Consider the following 13,088-nt stretch of genomic DNA (forward strand, 5'->3'; position numbering starts at 1 on the left):
AGAAACCGGTGCCATCAGTTATTGATAGTTCTTTTAAAAAATGGAGCACAGTCACTCTTGTATTTGAAAGCAAAGCTTCTGTACTGTTCTGTAATGAAGACTCAAGGCAATAGCTTAATATGTGAGGAGGATGTGCTAGAATATTCACTTTATAGAACTAGCCCATTCACATGTGATCCGTTAATTATCTGCATTTGATCTTTTGATGAACTATAATTGGATATAGATGAAATGTCAAAGAAAGAACACAGAGAAGTGGAAAGTGGAAATTAAGACCTGATTAGAGGAGACTACTTCAGCCAATGACTCTGATCTAACTGCCTCTCACACTACCAAGGGCTGCCTTACAGTTGTATAAATTAATACAGGTGCATGTGTACGTTTTATTTTCATCAATAAAATTTGTATTCCTAACCCTCTTTTCCAAAAAGAGAGTTAAAGTGGTTAATTTCAAGATGTTTTTGATACTCTTCCCCACACACAAACATACCCTACCCTCTGTGTTTAGCAATATTTTACAATAAATGGGGTATTGTCACAACCAGCTCAATGGTGGGTAAATCACGTAACTTATGTTTCACCAAGCTTTAACCATTAAGTTAAAAGTCTTTAATTATACAAGTGTAAGCCTGTTACCCCAAGCTCTAGGGGAGAAAGATCTCTCTACTTCCCCTAATGCTGAAAAGGGAAAAGTGTTGCCCCAGAGAGCTTCATTTGCATAGACTGTGTACCCACAATTCCACCAGTGGCATTTAGGAGTTCACCATAACTATAGATTAACTTGGATTTTGTGGGGGTAGGGACAGTTCCCAGAAAAGTTTGGTGAAGGGAAGGAGTTTTATGACAAAGAGTTTGTTTTTTAAGTAGCTAAGATTCTGCTTGAGCATTATAAGGGTTTTTGGCTCCTCTTCTGTAGAGACTTTGCTGTAAGAAATGATGCAAACTGAGGACTTTACTGTGATAGATAGCACAGAAGAGAACAATAGTGTGGACTCTGGTGAGGTACTTTATTAAAGCTGAGTTATTAAAGTGGGTTAGATAGTAGCACTTCCAGATTGGACTAAGCAAGCAGTTCTCTTGGGACCTGTAAAGAGTTATTTGGACTACTGCTACTTCCTGATCCAACTCATGAGGGGGGTTTGGTGGATGGAGGAGATTGTTCAGTCAAGGATATGTTATTGGTGGATAGATGGGAAGTGAATTAGGCTACTGCTAAAGTGCTTGGAAAATGGGTGATATTTTACTGTTTATTTGCATATATTGTTTTCTCAAGTTTATGGCTTTATTCCCTTTCCCCTAAGAGATTTATTTGCTTGTATATAATCCCAGAGTACTTGTGAGTGGGGAAGTTCTGTCTGTTAAGGGCACTCAGGGAGGGTGGATTTAGTTTTCTCAGATATCTGGGTGGAGTTGAATCATCTTAATTATTTGTAAGAGGTCCCCTAGCTATATAAAACCCACCCCTTTTTGCTGCTGTTAACCACCTGGCAGAAGGGTTACACCAGTAACTACCATCTCACGCACATTCTCTTCCTTCACTACAGAAGCAAATTAATCTTCACCAGATAACATTGTTCTGTACTTTAGAAACTCATATGTGCAACTCCCTTTGATATACCATGTCATGGGGTGGACTTAGCCCTTTGAGAGGACTGTGCCTCATTATCCAGACCACCTGTGCCTCATCAGCCTCAAAGAGGCCTCATAGAGGACAGGTGTTCCCTGTACAAAGCCAGAGGGGGACAGGAAATTAGAGGAGAAAGCTATGGACGAGAAGAGCTGCAATGAGCAAGAGGCTCTTCGACTGGGAGAAGGATTGGGGCTAGAAAGCTAGAGCCAGTAGACTGAGCTCCATTTTGAAAGGACTGGAAGTGACACCTTCATGAAGAGCAGACAGGGACAGAAGAAGAGCTCCAGGTGTGGGAGAAGATGCCAGAGTTGAGTATGAACTTTTGTATTGTGGCTATGGACTTTATTTTGGAACACTGAGGATCGCTATGAACAGTTTCTCTTATTAAACTGTCCCCAGGTAGGGTTGGTGTTAGCTACAAGAGACTGTGTGGAGACTTTCAGGGGCTCTGAAGAAGGGAAACAGAAACAGGGTGCTGCAGAACCACCCCTTTGCATGTGGCAGGTATTCAGGGTGGCTGCCTTGTTATGCAGTTAAAGATAAAGGGTTAGAATATGGCCCAAAACCCCTTCTGATAAAATGTTTCAATATTATTTGTGTGTGTGCTAGTGCTTGGTTGTGGGATTTTTGTTGTTAAGATAGCTTGTTTAGTAGTATCCTTTGGCTATTGCTCCTACCTGTGCCATTCATAGTCCCTAGTAGTCTCTCAGTTGAAATCTTCATTCATAAATAGGCTTGTGTGCACAAAGTGGAGACAGTCTGAAATGAGTGATGCTGGCTGACTGAAGAGTACTTGTTCTTGGGGCTCCAAGCAGAAGTGTATACTCAGAGGTTCAGTATTAAAAAGAAAAAAAAGGAGGGGACCCCAAATCTGTACATATGAGGAAGCATTTTTAGTGCTCTTATAATCACAGTGATAGCCAAACCACTGGCATTTTAAATGGAAAATGCTGTGCAAAGCTATAAAGTCATTTGTGACCAACAAATCATTGTTTTTTGTATTGCCGTAACACCAATAAAGGATCAGGGCCCTATTGTGTTAAGCGTTGTAAAGCAGGGGTTCTCAACCTTTTGCTTTCTGAGGGCCCCCCATGCTATTAAAAACTCCAGGGCCCAGTGGGGGGGGAGGGGCCTTGGGCATAGGCGTAATTTGACGTCTGTTTTTTGGGGGTCGGGGCTAGCGGGGCTCAAGCCAGCTTCGCACGGTGGGATCCAGGGAGGGAGTTCCACCTCTACCCCCTGACTCACCTCAGCAGGCCACTCAGCCTCTATGTGTGTGGGGGGGTGGGGAGGGGCAAAGCCAAAAATAATAACTCAAAGGTGGGGGGCTTAGCTCAAAAAGTTTGAAAACAGCTCAGGGTGCAGGAAGAGTGGATAGCTAGGGGCTGTGTGCAGGAAGGGGGATAGCTAGGGGTGCAGGGAGGGGTAGCTAGGTGTGCCAGGAGGGCTCCCCTAAGGTCGCTGTTCCCCTAGGACTCTGCTAGCCACAGAGCCAGGTCTCCCCACCAGGCGGCTCTTACCGGCTGTGTGAGCAAAGGGAGCTGAGGAGAAGCTTCAACGCGGGACTCCAGCAGGAGAGGCAGAAAGACTGATGCTGCCTGCTCCATGGCACCAGCCAGAGCAGCAGCTGCCGCGCACTCACTGCCCGGCTCTGGCTTCCCAGTTCCTGCCTCTGACCTGGCCAGGGGGGAAGCTGCCCCTGGGACTGCCGTGCTCTTGCACTGCAGTTTGGGGGGAAATGCCCTCCATGTCCCCCAAATCTGCCCTTGGTCTTAAGGCTTCTGCCCTACAGGCAGCACCAAGGCTCGGGGCTCCTGGCTTCAGCCCCGCTTTGGGTTGGGGAAGTCACCAGGGATTGGGGCTTGCTCAGCCTCCCAGCTTCAGCCCTGCGGGGGTGGTGGGGCTCGGTCTCTGGGTTTCAGCCTCAAGGCCCCGTGGCCCTCTTGAAAGGGCTTGCAGTCTCCCAGTTGAGAACTGCTGCTGTAAAGGAAATTATAAGTGCTTAAATCTGGAACAGTTTTGGAGGAGTGTCACTTCTCCAGCTTGCTCTTGATGGAAAACTGACACACATTCTAACAATTCTGATATATCAGAGAGAGGCCTAAGCAGTACCTGTCAGTCTCTGTAAGCCTTCTAATTTGGATCTGAACTCTGCAGTTTTGGAACTCTCTCTACAATAAAAATTGGAAATCCTCTCAAGATAAATCCTATTTCTTTTTTATCTTAGGTTTATTTGTATCTTTCTCATTTCCAATAGGAAGAAATAAAGGCTTAAGGAAAGTGATACGGTTTACTTTAACTTTTTAACAAAAACAATTGCTGGTTGGTGGCCAGCGCTGAAGCGCAAAGGCTCACACCATGGATGCCAGATGCTGCTTTTGTCAGTAATGCTGATCATCTGCTGACTTCCATTGAAAGGGACATGCAACCTAGCAGGGAATGTGTGTGACTAACGCTGCATGAGCTTGGTGGCAGTACTGTTTGTCCAGGATAGGGACTTTTGATCTGTCTGCTGGGCAGTCTTACTGGTAAACAGACTGCTACCTAGAAAAGCAATTTCTCTTTATTTTCCCTCCAACAATATATCGATTCATACTATACACAATTTTTTTAACCGGAGGTGCACTTGTAAAGCTGGATCTACTGCTCTGGTTTACCACTGACTTGCTATATGATCTGGATCAAGTCGCTTAGGGCCAGATACCTGAATGTATTTTAGTCATTGCTCCATTCAGCATTTGAAAGCCTAAGTTACTTAAATGGGTAAATCCCACTTCCAGAAGTGACTTAGTGACATTCATTGAATGTAGGCCCCTAAAACCGTGCAATGCAGAGCAACGACTCAGTACTATTAATCTGGTTCTCAGCATCTCTGGGCCTCAACTTACCCACTTCTAAAATGTCTGTGCTTACCAACATATATTTAGCCTGACTTTACTATAACTAACAGGGTGAGTGTGTTAGCTAATACTAGAAAAAGGCTTTTAAAATCCTCAAATGGTGGTAAGTGAAAACTCTATGGTTATATCATAGTTTCATGTATTTGTACTGTTGCATAAATGAAGGATCCTGCAAATTGGACCTATCACCAGTCAAGTCAGTCTCAAATTTGTTTGTTTCAATCACATGAAGATAACAGGTTTAGCTGAACTCCAAGTAAAATACTGTTGGTTCAGTTCCAGATTTTTCCCAATGGCTTGGTTAAAATACAAAATAGTTTTGAACCTTGCAATAAAAGTTGAGCCTGATCATTATGCAGGGTGAGACAGGTTTTGTTCTTCCGTCCTGTGGAAGCTGCAAAAAGAAATTGTGACTCAGAGGCTGACTGCTGATCTGGGCAGTAGTTGAGCAGGGAAGTAAGAGGACCTGATCTCTCTTTATTCCCCCCCATAGGGCTTGGTTCTTTGTGAGTTCCCTAAATAATAAATGCAAATAATAGTGTTAATTTAAATAAGTCTAAAACTGATGATTTGCAACATGTTCCCTTTCGGCATTGCTCTGGGGCCTATGCCTCCTGAAGACATGGGATACAAAAGGAAAACAATGTATGGACAATTATGTATGAAACAGAGTATAATCAAAGAACATCTCCAGGATTAGATGTTCTGTAAAGGTAAAAACTATTATGTCTGGACATAGGAGATGTCTTTCCTTTGCGGTTCCCTTTAACTTGGGCGACAATAAATAGTTTTAATGTTTTTTTTCCTGTGTGATTCATGCTGTGTTGTAGCAATGAAATGCACTAAGATATCATAAAATGCTCTTAGAGCTCACTTATCTTCTGTTTAAATTTTGTAACAGAAGCTAATGCTTTGGTATCTGACTTGAGAGCGTGTTTTTTACCTTCCCCCCTCTCCATCCCTCCCCCATACTATTCTTGGACCGTTGAAGACAGAGACAAACATGAATGAACAAAAACATGTAGCACACAAATGTTTTCTTATTCTTTGTATACATCAATATAGAGATGTATGCTTCCAAGAGACATGTTAGGTTGTCTATTTGTCCTGATCTAGCTTTTTTTTATAGCATACCCAATACAACAGTAGTATCTTACTTTTTTTCCCCCTAAAGTTAAGAAACATATTTTTGACTGTATGGACCACACTGTCTACCTACTCCATCAGTTTGTATTCTTAAACATAATACCACCACTTATCTCCAGGGTTATGTTGACTGGTCCTTTTTGCAATCACTTGTAATGATGGAAGGACTGTGAAAAGAGAGAAGTCTTAAATTTTTGCACTGAAGGTGACAAGACTTAAGCTTAAACTGATCTCCAGGATTGATGACTTCCACAGGGAAGGACCTTCCATGGAGAATGCTCAGCCTTGGGGTCAAAGGAGTTTAATTTTAGGATCCGTCAGACACAATGTTCTCAGATTCACTTTCCTAGCCTGTTACTGGGGCACTATTTTTTGGATGTCTAGGTCCTAGCCAATCTAGAACACTGAGGATGAGAACCAAGAATTTCAATGGGGGGAAAAAAATCTGGATCTTCTCAGAGTGGCTGGTTCTAAGACCCTATATAGTTATATGGTTTTTTTTTCCTGCAGAGTCACCTAGGCTTAGGTGCTAAACTCCAACTTGTGTTAGGATTGAGGGTAATTACTGATGAGTTATACAGGCAGGTGTATCTAGTTAGCTCCAACCTTGAGAATAAAAAGGGTGGGAGTGTCTCTGGGCCAGAAGGAATTAGGATAGATGACGTCCTGGAGGGAAATTTGGGGAACAGCCAACCTCCAGGAGAAAGAAAAGAAAGATGTTTGTTCTGTTGTTGGTTTTTAGTTCCCATTAAACCCAAATCCCTGAAAAGGGTGAGTTTGGACATTAACTCAGTGATCTGTTTCAGATGGGGTAGAGACTGTCCTAGTGGATCAGGAGCCAGTGAAGATATTGACACAATTATGTAATGTGCTATCTATAATCCATCACTCTTTAGAGGCAAGTTATTTTATATAGTGCATGTAGCACCTGCAGCTTCCATGTGTGTTTCACCATCAGTCTCGCATACAGCGATTAATTAACAATAAACGATGAGAGAAGTATACATAGATTGCTATCAGAACTAGACTCTGTATTTTTGTTTAAATGAATGCATGTTGGTTAGGTTTAATAATCATTGATATGTTTGCATTGTATTTAAAAAAAAATTGTCAGTTTATCTGTGGTGGTGGTGTTTTACAATTTGACAACACTTATGTAGCACGATGTGCCAGTAAAATATTGGATCTGTCTTTACCCAGAATGTGCTGCTGAATGTGGAGATTCTTAATGCAGTGAGTGAGCTCCATGTTAATAGCTTTTCTTGTCTTCTGTGCTGTTCTTGTTTGTCACTATTCTTTCATTTCTTTATCTTGAGTCCTCTTCTGTGTCTTACTGAATTTTTAGTTGGACTTTTTCAGGCTTAAAGTCCCTATGCTATGGTTTCACACTAGAGGATCGCTTTGTTAACGTGTACTTGCTGAGTTTTTATGATGTTCCTTTTTTGTAGACATTTGGAAATAACTATATTCTTCATGTCACATTTGTCATGATAAGAGTTTGCTAAAGCTGCCATTGACTGTTTCCTTACTACAATTGAAAAAGCATTGAATTGCTGATAATACACTGCCTTTTCCCACAAATGTAGATCAGTTGCTAATAGCACTGAAGCTAGCTAACTCCACCCAGTGATTGTTCACTGTTTGTTTCTCATAGCTGTTAGCTAAAGAGCTTAAATAGTTTTAAATCTGTTTGAATAGTACTGAATCTTTTTATTTGTAATTTTACTTATCTGATGTATTTAATTTTTGTTTATTCATGTACAATTAATGGCTTTGTTTGTCTTACCCTCAGAACTATACATGGCTCTCTTTCATCAAAGAGCTTAAACAACTGAAAGCATACACCATGCTAAGGGAAACCTTGGTACTGATACATTCAAAGCTATGGGTGGTCAGCACCTCTAAAATTCAGAAAACTTAAAAAGGTGCCAAAATGTGAATTGTGGTACCAAATATTAGGCAGCCAAGTTTGGAAAATAGTGATGTTTGCTGTGTCACAAAGTTTGGATTAATCTTCTACCAAGTTCTGGAGCATTAGGATCCAAAGATTTGCCTTGTCCATGGTCTATAACATTAATATAACCATGCTATCATACTTAAATTAGTGTTCAGATATAACAATTTCTCAAAGTGCATCTAGTGTTTTAGTGCTGCATTAGTCACAAATTAACAGGTCAAAGGCCACAAGACAAAAAGTGTGGGCCACTAGGTACCTTGGATCTGCTCTATTAACCCAATCTGTTCACTATTAAAAATAGAAGTTTAAATATTTTGGCCACCTGACAGAGTTCCTGGTTATTCTCTCAAGAAAGTCCATTCAGCCTAGTCACATTCAATTTACATAAAAATATGTATATTAACACACTCTGGGATTTGGAACAAACCAAATTGGGGGTGGGGGTGCACACCAATTACTATGTTTAAAGTGTGGTAGAATCCACAGTGTAGTAGATATTGTACTAATATGCTAGGGTTGCAATATCTTCCTCAGAATCTACAATCTGAAAGGCAAAAACTGAAGTTTGGGGGTATGTAGATACTAAGTGCAACCAGAATAATTGGAATGACAGATATCCAGGTATTAGTAATTCAGTAGTGTCTTTTTGTGGGATATGATTTCAATATTCTTATTTCTTTCAGTAGAAGTTACTCGGTGAATTCCACTCTTCATAAGGCTTTCAAACCTTCTTCAATTTTCATATGGGTTTTAAACAAATGTGAGATATAATAGCCATAAACTGTATCATATACTATAATCTATAAAAATCTGCTCTATGAATCAATGGATCCTCTCTGTGCTTGGTTTCAGAGTAACAGCCGTGTTAGTCTGTATTCGCAAAAAGAAAAGGAGTACTTGTGGCACCTTAGAGACTAACCAATTTATTTGAGCATAAGCTTTCGTGAGCTACAGCTCACTTTACAAGTAAATGACCTGTGGTGATTGAGTATCTTACTCTGACATCTACTTTTTAAGAAAAAGGCTTCTATTTATTGCAGGCATAATTAACTGTCCAGAATTGCACCTGTTTAGAGACTCTCCTTGATAACATCTATGAATGAGAGAATAAAGCATTTAACTCTGGGCCATCAGGCCACATTTAATTGTGCCCATATTTAACTTTGTTCCCAATATTAGAGGCAGAGCTAAAATCCAACTAAGTCAGGGTTAAAGATATTTTTTGATATCCCATCTTAGACTGTGGAGTATAATCCTGATTTCCTTTATCAATATAGTCTATTCTTCAATGCAGATGAGCAACTGCTCCCAAATGTGACTGAACACTGCAATGTTTTCATAAGTTGTTCAGTTCAATGAACAGCGTATCACATACTTTATTATAAACCTTCCTGTTATAAACTATAAATTTTTATCTTTTTTTGCTATCAGATCAAAAAGTGGCCTACAATATCACTTATCAATGAGGTTTTTATTTCAAAATTTAAATCACTGCCCTTTGCATTTAAAATCAAGCAGCTGAATAAGTGAGATTTCCACACCATTCTTCTTATAACTAATTATAGTACTTGGTCCTTTTTTCTTTAAACTTAATTAGCCATATAGAGTAGATTTGAAGATTAAACGTGCTAGGAACTCAGCACACCCAATTCATGTTAAAGACTATGAGAGTTTAGGATGCCCCCGACCTTGTAGCATTTGGTACTTATTTTTCAGTTTATAGGACAGCATGCATTTGGTACATATTTACCAAGAACCATATTATATCATGTGAATTTTAGCTGCTTGTTTTTAAATTGCTATGGTATAGCTCTAGCTTATTTTAGAGCCAGAAACGCAAAGCCCAAAGTCAATTACTTGAATGTTTTTGTTTTGAAATTGTGCGTGGGGGAGATATTTCCCACTTTGACTGTTGTCCATCTGGCAAAAGTTAGAAAACACTGAACGGTCAAAGTGTGGAATGTTTCCCTACTTTCTTATTGTTATGTGTTTTGTTTTTGTTTTTGTTTTTTTACTTTTGCCTGTTGGAACGCATTCATACGGGATGTAAGTGGCACTTTCAGAGAGAAAAAAGTAATACTTTCATTTCTAAAAGTGAAAAGTGTTCCCCACTACCACCACTATCCCACACTTTACTGCTTTCTAACTTCTCTCCACTGGGGAAAAAATCCTATTTAATCATCTATAATTTTAATTTTATGAGGAAAACTTTCAGAAGTTGTCAGAAAATTCCAGAGTATATTAATATATGAAAATGGCCAATTGTATTTGTTTTTTGCTTGGGACTTTGGGCTTTCTTAAAATAATGTATGGTCATATTATTTAAGCCCACTGTGCCAAACTCATCTGACATACCCAGCAAAGCACTTGTAGGAACTAAGTATTATCTGGCTGGAAGGCTAAAAGTTAGGAGGAAGAAGAATTTGCAATCATTAAAGAAAATGAAGACCAAAGAAACTCGTCATTGAAGATCCAATGACACAATTTAGATGGAACTGCATCAGAGAAGTTACTGACAGGGATGGAATAAAAGGAACTTTGTTACCTTCATGCCAGCATTTCTGAAAATAGATTTTAACTGTTTAAAAAAATGAGCACAGTCCAGCTGGAAAGGCCCCATAGAGTTCTATTCTCACCTTCAGTTGAAGGAACTCAACACTGGGATTCCATTGCACACGTAAATTTGGAGAAAGACTTTGCAGATGGAGAAAACAAAAACAGGACAGAGCTTTAAAATAAAAAGTCAATACTGAGCTTTGAAAGAGAAATAAAATTATAAATCTTACCAATATCTTAAAGGAAAAGGCAATTTGGTGCAGATGCTGGGGAGAAGAGGGTGGAGTTGGGGTCCCATTCAAGTTGCTCTTTGCTTATAATCTACAGTATTCTTTATGGAATATCTATGGAGATAGGAAACTTTGATGGGAGCAGGACCTATTTAGTAGCCTAATGGGGTATGTCTACACAGCAATTAAACACCCATGGCTGGCCTGGATCAGCTGATGTACAGCTCAGGCTGCAGGGCTGTAAATTTGCTGTGTAGATGTGAGATCTCGGGGACCCCGAGTGGGGGAGGCGGGAGGAGAGAGGACCCCAGAGCCCGGACTCCAGCCTGAGCTTGAACATATATACAGAAATTTTTAGCCCTGTGAGCCCAAGTCATCTGGCCAAGGTCAGCCGCAGCTGTGCTCCTAGTCTCTCATTCCAGTGTAGATGTACCCCTGGAGACCTGCAATATTGATGCAGCAAATGGAGAAGAGAAAACATCCTTTATTGCATCAAGCAAAACCAAGGAGGCTGCTGATTAAGAAGATAAAATTCAAAGGAGGAACACAGTGGAAGGAAAACACGAGAAAGATGAATACTAGAAAAGCTAATGAAGTATCATAAAGTGCATGAGCTAAAGCCAGTCTCATTGACTTCAGTGGATTTTGAATTAAGCCCAAATTGAGTATCACTTTTATTTCTATTTACATTAGGACTAGTACTGGGTGAAAAGTTTCAGCCAAAACATTTTTCTTCAAAAAATGCAGACCTGGGAAAAATTAAATGTTTCACAAACTGTTCATGTTGTGGTGGGGTAGAAGGGTCTGAATACGTCAATTTTATTTAGATATTTTGACTTTTTTTAAGGATTTTTATTTTTAAAAAACATTTAATTCATCCCAAAATGAATTTTGTTTAACTTTAATTGATCAGTAATTGGAAGAAATAAAGTCACTTTGAGAATGACCCAAACAGTTTTTTTTCCCCCTTGGAATTGGTAGTGAACTGAAAAAATAAAACCTCCCAATATTCACACAGTTCTAATTAAGCCTAAAGAACTTTCATTCATCTGCTCAGATATGATTTTTAATCTTTTGTATGTCATCTTAGTGCTCGCTCTCATCAATTGTACATCAGAAAATAGAGGGGAGGAAAAATAAGTAGTATTTTGTTTAAGAACAAATGTCAAATTGTGCGCCTGCAGAGTACTGATCTGTGAGTGCACATATTGTGTATGTACATCTAAAAAGGAGGGTCATATTGCCTATGTTGAAGAGGCAGTATTTTCCTGAGCTACTATGGAGAAGGCGGGAAAGGTGAGTGCAGTATGGTGAATACGTAGGTTAATATTTACCAGTTACAACTGATGACTATAAAACAGAAAGCAATAGAAGCAGTGGGGAGGAGAATAGAAAACCAACATGTAAGGAAAGATTAACAAGACATTCAAAAGATTCCAGAATGTTGTAGAGAGTTACTTTAATGATAGATTTCTATGTTGGAAAAAAATTACCAAAATGTAAAATTTTCTGCACAAAATTCTGTTCTTGACAAAATCCTATTTATTAACCAAAAACCCTCCCAAAACTGAAGAATTTTTAACCAGCTTTCTAGCTTTCATTTTGTGATTTATTTTTATTTATGTATTTTATATTTACAAGATTAAAGCTTCACTTTGATACCCCTCAGGCTTTGGCTGTAGTGAAAAAGCAGGTTTTCGAGCAGTTTTTGTGCATCTTCTCATTTATGCAAAAAATTGTGGTATTGGATATTCATCTTATATCTCTCTCTCGTACCTTTTCAGGACAGCCCTTTTATTTTCATTAATCAGATATTTTAGCAGTAATTGGTGATTGCAAACTTTTATTCCTTGCTTTAAGAAAAATTAAATACTTTTACGTTTTAAGGTGAATGAAGGTATGCTGGCTGCACAGTTACTCAATATAATAACTGCATTTGGTTATGCCTCATTAGATAATTTATGAATCTCTAAAACTGTTTACTATTACCATAAGCAGTGATTCATCTGATTCAATTTAGGAATAACTCCTATTTACTGAACCTGGTAGGTAATCTTTCTATCGTCTTGCTTTTTCTGTTAGTAAAGCAAAACATTTTTTTGAGAGACTATTGGAAGCTCCCCATTGAGTTACTGGTTTGGGGTTCTTTTAAGATGTAACCCCAATCCATCTCTTGTTTCCTGGTGTAGACATATGTAATTAGGCGAATATAATAGAAATATGATGATGCTTCATAGTTCTCTTCTTGTGATACTTACATGCTTCTTATAATGGAAAAGAGAAAATTACTTCGGTAAATGGTGCTGCAACATTTGTTACTTTTTCTTGTTTCATTATAAATCAAGTGAAACCATTCCAGAATTGCATATAAATCACCCACTTCTAGATCCAAGTACTTCCCTGAGATACATTTTCTTGGCTTCCATTGAAACCAAGCAGAGCCACAATTTAGACAGAATTTCTATCATAAGGCTTGCTTTAAAATGAGTAATTGTGTACTGACACCATTGGTGGATCTCAGTGTTGTTCTACATGGTGTGTTAGTGGGCACCAGGTAGGGTGTAAATCTTAGTGTTCAATGTGCTGGTGTGCACTAAGATTTACACCCTACCTGGTGCCCACTAACACACCATGTAGAACAACATTGAGATCCACCAATGGTGTCAGTA

At 39.3% G+C, this 13,088-nt stretch overlaps 1 long non-coding RNA gene across 2 annotated transcripts in view; it reads left to right on the forward strand.

Annotated features, from left to right (window-relative positions):
- Positions 1-839: 839 nt before the first annotated feature.
- Positions 840-13,088, forward strand: part of LOC122462549 — a 39,053-nt gene continuing 26,804 nt past the window's right edge. Inside the window, exon 1 of one of the 2 annotated variants that reach the window (XR_006285176.1) lies at positions 840-997. This is a non-coding gene — a long non-coding RNA (uncharacterized LOC122462549). Of the gene's footprint in view, positions 998-1,507; positions 1,938-13,088 lie in introns of those variants that run through there. The other variant, XR_006285175.1, reaches the window with a different exon arrangement.

This window comes from Chelonia mydas, chromosome 12, assembly GCF_015237465.2.
Source record: "Chelonia mydas isolate rCheMyd1 chromosome 12, rCheMyd1.pri.v2, whole genome shotgun sequence".
Lineage (NCBI taxonomy): Eukaryota > Metazoa > Chordata > Testudines > Cheloniidae > Chelonia > Chelonia mydas.